This window comes from Antennarius striatus, chromosome 18 (genome assembly GCF_040054535.1).
Source record: "Antennarius striatus isolate MH-2024 chromosome 18, ASM4005453v1, whole genome shotgun sequence".
NCBI classification, from domain to species: Eukaryota; Metazoa; Chordata; class Actinopteri; order Lophiiformes; family Antennariidae; genus Antennarius; species Antennarius striatus.
Window position 1 is genome coordinate 14,642,270 of NC_090793.1, and position 12,731 is coordinate 14,655,000.

A 12,731-nucleotide genomic window follows, 5' to 3' on the forward strand; every position below is an offset into this window, starting at 1 on the left:
CATGATTGTGGATGTATTGATATAAGTCTGGGTCTCAGACACAGGAGCAGGCCAGGGCTCAGACACGGGAGCAGATGATGGAACTGGCATGGAAGCCGGTGCTGGAACAGGTTCGCAGGCAGGCACAAAGACTGCCGCTGGGATGTCAAGGAAGGCCAACAGCCATGCCGTCTGTTATTTATTCTGTTATTTATGGACCGTCTGAACAGACTCATCCGCAGAGTGGGCTCAGTGGTTGGGCTGAGCCTGGACTCTGTGGATACACTTCTGGAGAGCAGGACCATGTCTAAAGTTAAGGCTATCATGAACACCAGCCACCCCCTACACACCACCTTCTCCCAGCAGAGAAGCACCTTCAGCAGCAGACTGCTGTCACACAGCGCCTCCACAGAGAGGCTGAGGTCCTCCTTCATGCTCCGTGCCATCAGGGGGTACAATGACTCTCTCAGGAGGAGTGGGGGGGGTGGCGAGGTCAGCACGCGGTTGAATGGATTTAATTTAATTTTATACTGTTTATATTTTAATTTTATACTGTTTTATATTTTAATGTTATACTGTTTATATTTTAATTTAATTTTATACTGTTTATATTTTAATTTTATACTGTTATTTTTTTATCTCATACTGTTTATATTTTAATTTTATAGTGTTTATATTTTAGTTATAGTTTAGTATATAAGTCCTGTTAGTGCTGCATGTGTCTGTTAGTGTAGTATATGTCTTGCGGTATGTCCTGTGATGTCATTATTTCTTTTTCTCCTGGTGTTTACCCAGTATTTATTCGTTATGTAATGCCTGAGCAGTGGATATATACAATTTCCTCCGGGATTAATAAAGTATATATCTATCTATCTATCTATGCCATGGTGGCTGTCCACCATTGCATCCAGTCAGCAGCCAAATCAGGAGCCCAGAGCATGTTGTTGGTTTTGGCGGCAAAACCTTGGAGAAAGCAGGGGTTTGCTAGGTCCAGTATTGGCGCGATCATCCAAAAGTTGTTGAGTCGATCCACTGGACGTTAAGAACGTCTTAACGTCCAGTGGATCGACTCAACAGCTTTTGGATAACCATGACCTGGATGACTGAGAACCTACACAGACATATTGGCCCGATCGTTCTGTCAGGAGGAGCAGGATTAGGACCTCAATGCAGGACATGGGTGGAAAAGCTTTCATCCATCGTTTAATCGGAAAACCAAACTAGAGACACAGGCAAGGTTGCAAAACAAGACATAGGCTGTGGTACAAAATGATCTATCACGGAACCAAAAGAGAATCTGGCTTAAAAAGCCTCAGGCTAATCAGTCTGATCAAGTCCACGTATTGAGAGGAACAACAGGTGCGGAGACAAGTTCGGCCTCTCCTCCTGCCACACCCTAGCACAGCAGAGCAACATAGCACCAACACCAAACCGCGACAACAATGAACCCTATCGTAATGCACCACCAACTAAGTGCAGCTGTCCCATTCATTAGGTTTTTAACATTACAGTCACATACACCAAGCAGAAAAGTGTTAATTTTGCATTTCTATGGATAGGTGCATATCAGTGAAGTGAGAGAGATGTATTGTTTTCAGGTTCATTTATGAGTCATGGACACAGCACATTTATCAAAATTGGAATGTTTATTTGCCAGGGTGGGTCAATATTTATTTTCATCATCAGTCTCTTCCCAGAATGTTAAAATGACTCTACCTGTTAAGATCTCACACATTAATTAGAAGCAAATTGAAACAGAAATGGAGTATGTGCCTAAAAGGAAAGCCAATATGGTGGTGACAGTTCTTTACACTCCAAGAATTTATCCTCTACAATAAGGCTTATCTCATGTTGCTCAAGTAACAAAGCCACTTGTGATGGCGATGGCTGTGACCACATTAGAGTCATCCAATGGGAGTGCATATTTTCATTTGAATGTCATTTCATATACAGTGTCAGCGCCAACAAAAACATGTTTAGCCCTTTTTTGCTCAATCCATACATTACTCTGTATTGCAGTTAAAATGAGAGGATAAAGTAGCCTCCCCCCCCCCACACACATTAGTTAGCCGAGATTGCTAGCCTTCACCTACTGTACATGCTGAAATAGATCATATCATGATAGGAGCGCCCACCGCTGAAGGCAATGAGGAAAACAGGCTTAATTATTAACATGTATTATCTATGTAGACTTGTGATTACACCAAGAACATGGTTGCCAGCCTTCAAAAAAGACCGGCTTTGAGGCACTTTTTACAATGTGACGCCAAAATGCCAGACCAAATTCCAGCAGTTATATGGAACTCTCCATTCCATCAATGATGGCAACCAAACAAACTAGGCTTTGCTCATAATTAACTTCTTCCCTCACTAGACCAGTAAGCAGTATCCATGGCACAGCATTTAGCCACTAAGCTATACAACAACTCACACTGGCTCATTTTAATTCTAAAATGCAGTCTTTGTCTTGCCATAGACATACAGACATATTAAAAACACACACACACCAATATCTAAAGCCTTGGTTTAGAAGAAGGGGAAGGAGAGGAGCACATTAGCATAAATATGGATTACTATGCATGACTGTCACTTCAAAGATAATCAAACAAATTGGAAAATTCTTCCAGTGTTCACAAATGTTGGAATGAATCATAGATACTCCACTTTGCTTTTAGTGTTTATTTTAGATAATTTGTTTGTTTATACGCCATTCGTGAGTATTTAATATCCTTTTTTTTTTTTTACTAAGAACAGTGTACAAATACAGGACAGCAACTGAAAGACGCACGAGAACTGGGCAAAATTGAGCAGGTCATAAAGTGGCTAGGGGAACACAAAGACATGTCTAGACAAGGTAATAGATGCAATCGATAACCAGTAATCAAAACACTGTGAAGACCAGTTTCTTATCATTAGCACTTCCACACACACCTCAGGTGGAGTTTTCTACCTAGGGAAGCAGAACAGACCCGATTCACACAGCCTGTCTTAAATACATTTTCAAAAAATTGATGACAATGAAGTTTTATTGATTCTTTGAAATAACAATGTACGAGATCTTCATGCTCTGTTTTTATTTATTTCATATGATTCTTTTGGTTCCTACTTGTTACCATTTTACAAATTGTTCTCTTGCTTCAGTCTTTTAATTTTCCAGTTGGTAAATGTAATCTTTGTTTTTCTTTGGGTTTGTTGCTTTTATTAATGTTAGATTTTCTCCTGAAATTTAATTTGCTACTTTATGAGTATCCCGCCTTAGTGGTGGCTTTGTATTTTATTTACTTTGCCCCTCCTGCTGGTTTTCTGTTCATAGTTGTTGAACATTTAGATGAACTTTGGTGTTATTAAAGTAATCTTCAGTTGCATTTGGGTCCTGGATATCCTTGCCACCATAACAAATATTTTACAAACCACACAATCAACTAATCAAAAAACAAAACAAAAAAATCATTGGTTGAATTGAACAAAATGAAATCATTATGGACATCTGTATTGTTCAGAGAGTTCCCAATGGGGGCTTCCCTCTTTTATCAAGCTGAGCATGGTTGGACAGGAGAAGTTATTGGTGATCCTTTTAATGGTGATCCTTTTAATCGATAAACCTTAACTGCTTGCACTACTGCACCAATAATACTGTTCAATCTGCTGTGCAACACAGCTCCTGGGAGTTGTAGGTTTGCAAATGAGTTTAACACCTAAACCTTCTGTAATTAAATGTTTGCTGTTTTACATGGTGCCATTCATTCCCATAAGTCCTCCTTTTGCCACCCTCCTGCATCGCCTCTATGTCTCACTTTCATAGCTCCATTTTCATTTAAAATCATTAGAAATTCAATTCCCAGCAAATGAGTTTTTAGAAATTCACAGCAGTCCCTGAAGATTTTTTTTGCATGACCTACTTTTGTCTCCAGCGTACCACAGCTTCTTGTCAATGCTTCAGCTCACAATGTACATGAATATTCTTTAACCGCTCCAGCTCACTGTTCTTGTTCATGGGTACAGTAGAATCTTACAAGGACCACAGGGGTCATGACAAGGCGTACTGCTCAGAAACTCCCATAGTGACTCGGGACCACTTTAACAGCCTTCAGCCTTCTATTTCCAGCTTTTACATAATGGCATGTGCAACCCACAGCCAGACATAATAAGATAATGTTAACAACAGGGCTTTTGTTGATTGCTAACTTGAATTACAAACACATTGTACATGAACAGCTAAGTATGCTGGGATTGGGCTGAGTATGTAAAGAGGAGTTACGAATATGAGGAAATGGATATAGTTGACATTCGTGACTTTAAGCATAAAAAGAACTTGCTCACTTTTCTGTCTGTGCAAACAAGGTGTAATAAAAGGTGATTGACCATAAATCGTGTGCTCCACCTTTTTCAATTTCTTGCTTCACCAGTCATCCTATGGAAGCGGGGGACCACCTTTCCCCAGGAAATACCCTAAGTGACATCACATCTAGTAATGTGACACATATGAAATCTGTGGAAACTGTGATTTAACACAAGGGATTTGGGGCACTGCCCAAATGCAAATTAAATCATGTTGAAAAAGCAACTTGACTAATGGAACCCCAGAGAAAATATTGGACTGACTGATGATTCTAACACAAATCTCTCTATTCAGGTCAAAGGCACTCCTTTCCTTTGAAGGTTTAGGCTTAATGGAGCTAATGAATCATCTATCTTTTTTTTTTTAGTGGACATCAATGCAGTGCAGTCCATCGCCCCCACGTTGATCTTAAACATCATCACTTATGAGCCTGCTGACTCTGACAGGTGGTCCTGTGTTGGGGAGCAGGTGACCTTCCCCTTCTCTTCCTCTCTTCCCTCGATGCTGTCACTCATAGTGACAAAGGTGGCATAGGAGTTGATCCTGCCGAGATGGCGAGGGCGTCTGCACAGCATGTACATCTTTTAAAAGACTCTTCAAAGAAGAGACTGGCAGACAAAGACACACAAATCTACCCACTTTTGAGTGGGTACACTCACATCAGATATAGAGACCTGCTATACACACACCAGTAATTTATGAGTACAAGGTGCCCTTTTGGGAAAACAGGACAGACAGTTTGTGTTTTGTGAGAAAAAGTGATAAAAGTATATCAGGCAGCCAACTGCAATATCCTCAAATCATGTTTTTGACATAAAGAATGATTCCAGGTGCCTCATGCATCTAGAATAATAAAGTTGCATCAAATGTAATTGCAAAATCTAGGAACACGGCAACATCACAAGAGCTGAAAATGATGATTACTATATAGTTTGATTAGTGTATCTTAAGTGAGTGTGTGTGTGCATGGTTGTATGTCTTTGTGTGTGGCTCCGCGGTGCACTGGCATCGTACCCGGAGTGTCCCCCGCCTCACGCCCTATGCCAGCTGAGATAGGCTAATCTTGATTGGGGATTTTTAAAAAGAACAAATGTTACTAAAATTTATATTTCTCTCCATTGTGATGGTGTTTTCAAAACCTAGAAATGATGTTGATGCAGTATTTTAACTGCATTTAATGCGCAGAGCTATTTGTCTGAACATATGCGTGAGTCAAAATGAAGCCACTCGAGGGAGAAGAGGATACCTCCATCACTGACAACTTCTCCTTGAAACTAATGTCTGACAGTTTCTTTTCTTCTATGAGATTTTTCATGTTCATTCTTACTACAAGGCCAGACATTATAAAACCTTGGAAGAGCTAATGTTTGAGAACGTTTCTGCTGTGTATGTACCACAACTTCATTTGAGGTTAGTAAAATAGAATGTTAAATATTGAAATAACACAATGATCTCAAAAATATTTTCAGTCTAATTTTAAGTACAATTTTTATCAAACAAATGCATGATGGATGCAGACGAACAATTTTAGTCACTCAGATGACAGAAATGTGATAGTGGGAAGTAATAAATACAGCCCTAGAGACTACTTTTATCATGTAGAAAAACATAGCAATTAATAAATAAAAGATGTGTTCATTTATAAAATATTATTTGTGAATTATTTACCACCAATAATCATTTGATCCGGAGTTTACAAGTTTGTCTAGTGCAAATAACAAATCCACTTGACAAATTGATAAATATTTTATAAGACTTGAGCTGTGTCAATTATTCATGTTTATTGTAATGGCATCTTGACACAAAAATGCCCAGACAGCCAGCGCGGATATTGTCAAGGTTGTCAAAGTGCAATTGAATGAAATGAATAGGCACAAACACTCTAGAAACAGGAGTCACATGGGGACCATTTGATTTCACCAATAGCTGCTGCTGTTTGTCAGAACAGTGGGCAAACAGTTATTTTCCTTCTAGCACCACTGCTCTCAATTAGTACTTTCTGGTTATGCACAGATTGCTTTTGTCCCCCTCTCATCTGCATCAGTTGTACCAATCACAATTTTAAACTCCTTCCCCCTGAGCTTCATGCCTTCACACATGTAGCCTTTAAAATCTGCCTTTACAAACAAAAAGAGTTCCAAATGGATAAGGTAAAAAAGTTTAAGCAAAGAACATAACTTTAAAAGAACAAATTTCAGATGTAAATGGAAGATATACTTCCAGAAATCCTTCTTGCTATCATTATGTTTTTACAAATCAATGAAAAGCTGCCAATTTAGGCTATTTAAATCATGCCGCTAATTTAAATAAGTTGTTGCTCCTGTGTGATGTTTTTTTTTAGCTTCATCAGAGAGAACAATTGTTCATACAGGTCTATGTTACTAAACATAGAGCATCCGAGCAGCTTGGACGCACAGCTGGGGCATTGTGTCAGGGATGAAACATGCAAACCCAACAGAAGACACACAGGAATGTAGTTTTGATGCGTGCAAAACACCAGCGGGTCAATGTGGCCTGCGGGCCGGTTCTAATAGTAAATAAAATCATCCAGTGGGCCATAAATAATTCACCACGGGCCAGATCTCACCCGCGGGCCTTGACTTTGACATCGTGTATGCGTCCTAAGCCATTGACCAAAGTAGCATCCTCTGCAAGTTTATGTTAAATCACTTACTAAAAGGGTAGGCTCTTTCAAAAAGAGGGGGTTGTGAAAAATAAATTAGGTTCATGACATCATTACTTTCAATTTTTTTTAAACCACTGAAAGCAGTTTCTGGTCCAATTCTTCCTGGTGTCACAAAGTACAATTTACCTACAAAGGCTCAGCTGAGAAAACACCAAGGACATCTGCACAAGTTAACATGGGAGGTTGATGAAATGGCTATACAATATACTGAAACATCATCCACACATGAGATAAAACACATTTCCATATTCCATTCCTGGAGAAGAAAAATACATATTTGAATGAGGAAGGGACACATGGTGCATAACATGTAGAGTAGGAAATGGAATAATTCAAGCTCAGTGACCAAACAACCTTTTGAAAATAATAAGGTGATTGGAGTTATGTGTAGGCAAGGAAGAAGATTTGTGAGATTTTATCACACAAGGGCAAAGACATATTAATCATAGTCTAGGAACGGTAGGGAAAGATGTCTGTAAAGGTTAATGTGTGGAAACTGGTATAATAATAACGTGCAGCATTGGAATTCTAAAATACATTGAATATGCAGCAAAGCAATCACAGCATTTTGTCACAAGTCATTGTGCAAATAAATGCATGCATATGTACAGCTGGCAAGACATATTGTTCAAAAATATAAATGATCTACAAGACTTTATTAGTAAAACAGACACGTTTGTGTGTGGCAAGCTGGTTAAGTCTGACAGTTTGAATCTTCTTATATCATCCTCTTTCTCCTGTACTTGCATGTCCGCATTGACAAAAACTCTCAAATATTATCGTAATCATTGTGAACAGCCTACACTTTAGGCAAATAATCCTTCACAAAACTCGTCAGAGAATGAAGGTTGATAACGAGTTAGTTATATTCAGCTCCATGTATGACCTTGATAATAGCAAAAAGAACCTTTGTAGTAGGAAAAAAACAAAATTGGTACAAAATAAATTCAAAATTAAATGATTCAGATGTCTTCTTTTTGACTGTACAAGCTTTACGTCTTGGTTTTAAATGATATATCAAAGAGCCCAAGCACTCATCAGCAGGCTGCAGAGCTTGCAATCTTCTTCATTGTCTGGCAGCATGGATGTCTTGGCAGCTGGCCCTGGTACTTATTTTGTCAATACCTCCCACTAATGAGTGCAGACAAAAATTCACAAGCCATATTGAAAAAACACAATATAACTAAAGTATTCACCTTTCAGGTTTCAATTTTACTGGCACAGACAACACAATGAAGAGGATGAAAACACTGAGAGGCATTGAAAACGTGATAATATGTATATTTGTATGATTTGTTTGATAAAGCAGACCATATCTGTGTCTGATCTCATAAACCAACTTATAGTGTCTTGTAACTTGAAAATAAAACAAACTGAACAAACACATTTATTTGAAGTAGGTTTTGCATATTTTTTACATTCAATAGATATTGTCAAATCTCATCAGCAAAGAAGAACATTTTATGTTCTTTAAAAAATAAAAATAAAAATTAAATTTCTTCTGACTGCTATTTCCAAATGTTCAAATATCTCTACAAACAATATGAATAGCAGCTAACACTGATGGTAGCACAGGAGGTTCCGAAACTAAATAACTTCAGATCACAAAAAAATGATGTGTAAAGAACAGACAAGCCTTTCATAACAGAGTCATGCATACCATCCATGAAAAGATAGATGCTAAATAGAACTGCATTCTGTCACAGAACCAATGGAATAACTTTATTTATTTTGTCAATATTGATTAAGATGAACTGTTTGTAAGTTGTTATTTATTAAAATTCAATCTATAATCGCCATTTGAGGTCATTTAAATGCCATTACTACCAAAAATGCGAAAGTACAGCTCCCTAAGATATACCGGAAACATCCCGCGACAACCCTGAATTCAAAATTTTACCCTGACCTACTTGCATAAGTCAATGATCAAAGCTAGTGCTCTGACCTGTCATTGATAAAAGCACTTGTTTTGATCTACGGTCTTACTTACACTGGCCTTCTCCCTCGTCTTTTTATCCTATGAGTATACAAAAGTTGAAATTTGAGCTTGACCTAGCTTTCTCAAGGTCAAGGTCATCATCTCATTTTTATCCCCTTTGCAGCCCGAGTCATGTGGTTTTTGTTTAATCTTTCTATCTGTAACGGTTGCAAAAATATTTGGTGGACAAACGAACGGATGAACATGTGAACACTGACAATCACAATACATCACCAATTTTGAAGCGGGATGTAACAAGGCAGTCAGAGACTGCAACATCCCGCAACTTACCCTGACCTATTTTCAGGGTAGGTCAGGGTACCTTGAAAGTAGTACCTGACTAGTGCATAGACTAGTGCATATGGAGAAGGCCAGTGTGAGTAGACCATAGATCAGTCTGCCACAAGTATTGAACTCTTAAAATCATTATAATAGCATTAAAAGCTAATAATATCGTGTTACTGTACAATAAATAAGCATAAAAACATAAAATCATTCAAATACATACGCATAGTTCCAATACTTATTGTTAAGCATCATGCTTGATTCACACTTTTGTTCTAAATTCAGACTAGTTTACAGCAAGCTTTTGCTCCTTAAAATTTAATTAGTCTGCAGTACAATAGTTGGATATGGTGGTGGGCATTTGTTCGTATGTCCGAATGTTCGTATGTTGACGATGACCTATGTCTCATATTTGGTTTATCTAGAAAAAAAAATCCCTGTTTAAGTTGTTCCAGGCACTTCTCATGTTGAATGAATGACTGAATCATGAATGTTGGAGCTCCCACAGTAGACCATTGCATATTTGTAATGTTGTAGTCTTGAAACATTTCAATAGTTCATATGCACCAACTCTGCTCTGAATCATCTGACTCAGTTCAGACTGTTTGTAAATCAGGATTCAGAACAATTCCGCTTGCAAAACTCTTTATGTTTATTCAAGAAACATTGCATCATATAACCCACCCCTTCTTTCCCAAAGATTCTATTGTTACTCACAGATATCTGCAGACAAGTTCTTGAAAATAAATTTCAGACATTTGCTGAGCAAATTTGAACCTAACAACATCAGCACAGCAATTTCCCTTTTCTGCTGAGAGAAACTGATGTAATATGTGTGTTGCCGCTTCAGAACAACAATTCTTGCCTTCCAACACAGTATTGTGTAACATCAATCAGGACTGTGGGCACTAATGGAGCTTCAGCAGCCATCACATAAGGGCAGCCTCCTGATAGATGAGGGAGCACACAAAGAAATACACAAACACACTCCCACTAGTCTGTATGCAAGTAATGATAATGACTTATGAGAGGACTTGACGATCCACCCACAACACAGATAGATACAACACAGGAGTAATAAAATCTGAGAAGGAATAAGCATTATCTTTTGACTGTTTAATACACTGAAAAGATTACTGCTAATCTTTAGGGGAGAACTATTTAATTAGACATTAATTAATCACAGTAATTGGTCATCTTGCATCCCAGGACTGCAACTGGCCAATAACTGTTAACCTTCTGCCTCTTTCACAGGTGTTGTCCTCCTGACTAGCAATAAACTGCTTGGCATCATTTCCAAATGACTCCCGCTAACTATTTTTATTGGTTCTCAATTAGGGGTTGATTATCTCCAACTGTTTGTTCATTCAAGGTAAATTATGCCTCAAGAGTGCTTTATACTGGTGTCCCATATAGCCACTGCCATGATATCTGTTGATAAGTAGCTTAGCTGTTTGTGTCACGGATTACTGTCCTCCTCTTCAACCTTCCATGACTGATACGTCTGTGAATGTCCAAAGCAGAGTGTATTGAAAGTTACTTAGACATCTTGATCAAGTGTTTTTGCTCTAGACTCCCCCACCTGAGTTCCTGCAGTAATTACACTGCAGCAATACTCTGTGACTGAAAATGCTGTCGATATGTATAAGAAGTTGAAACATATTGTATATCATTGCTGTTATCTCCCCACCTATGTATATCTCCAACTTTTTGTTCATTCAAGGTAAATTATGCCTCAAGAGTGCTTTAAGCTGGTGTCCCATATGCATGCTTTCTTGAGGATCTAATGTTTGACACTTTGCTTGATGAACAAAGCAGGGTACCAGGTCTTGCTGTCCCTTGTACAGCCTTGTTTTGTTAGATTACAACTGCAGTTTGTGTGTGTGTGTGTGTGTGTGTGTGTGTGTGTGTGTGTGTGTGTGTGTGTGTGTGTGTGTGTGTGTGTGTGTGTGTGTGTGTGTGTGTGTGTGTGTGTGTGTGTGTGTGTGTGTGTGTATAAATATTATGTATAAATATTCAAGTGATCGACCCTCAAAGAGCCAAGTGACACTGGTTTTTAGACTGTGGTGTACCGCACAATTTCACCTTATTTGGAACCACATATAGTGTGAATGTTGAATGAGGGATATATTCTACTCTGCATGTGCCCAGTCTGTACATACAGCTGGTGGTTTGGGAAATGACCAGTACGCTAGGCCATCTGTCAGGAAGCACCAAGGCCAAAATGGCCAGCAGCAGGGTAGAAAACTGTGGAGAGAGATGAGTCCTAGTGGTAGTGTAAGACCTCAATAAACTGGAAGACCATGTTGTTGGCCATGTTGTTTCTGCGTTTTTTAGTCAAGCTCCAATAATCCAATTAGTCAAACCTCCTTTCAGTTCTGTTCAGATCACAATGAGGTCCTCAATCTCAAATGTTTACTCACTGGCTGTCACCTTGCTGTGTACTGTGGACACTGCTATTTACATTCTATTTGCAAAGAACACAGCCTAGACACAGCTCTAAGGAATGTTTTCCTAAAAGTGTATTTTGGCTATGTTCCACTAATTACAGGACAAACTATTCTGTTTTTTAATTGCCCTCCCTAAAAACAGATCTGAGTGTTTTCTGATTTAATGATCCCATTAGCATTTAAGGTTTAGGGAAACTTTTTATTTTATTTTATTTTTATCACAGTTTGGGAACAATTACAGCCATGGAAAGAAATTACTATTGGCAAGAAATGGCGAGTTAGTTGATGCAAACAAGCACCCCAACCCCCTCCTGCTATATAAATTGTGGTAACAATGCTGGACATTTTCCTCTTTTGTTTCAAAATCATAAATTCTACCTGAAAAAAAAGCACATGTACGTTAACATGCTGCTTTTGACAATGAGATGATGGAGGAATGTGGCAAATCAGTCAAAATGAAAGGTTGCACTTAAAATCCTTCACTTCGATTTTACAGTGCGCCCTTGTTACTCGCGGTTAATGTATTCCAGGAACCACACGCGAATGACAGATTCCGCGATATAGCGACAAACTATTTTACTATATACGGTAATTTAAACATTTACGAACCCTTCCCATACTGCTATTAAACCACCTTCTATCTGTTCTACTACTCTTACCGACTTTTTAAAGCACTTTCATGTCTCACGGATGTCCGAGACTCACGGAACGTAGTGCACTTCCGGATGCCGCCAGCATCGCGTAAGGTATTACGTGACAGCCTGCCTGCCAAAAATCCGCAATGAGGTGAAGTCGCAAGTATGGATGCACTGTATTTTCAAGCCACTGCCCTGATATCTGTCGATAAGTAGCTGTTTGAGTCACCGATTACTGTCCTCCTCTTCATCATTCCATTATTAATACATCTGTGAATGTCCAAAGCAGTGTGTATTGAAAGTTGGTAAGACGTCTTGATCAAGTGTTTTTGCTCTAGACTCTCCCACCTGAGTTCCTGCAGTATTTACATTGCAGCAA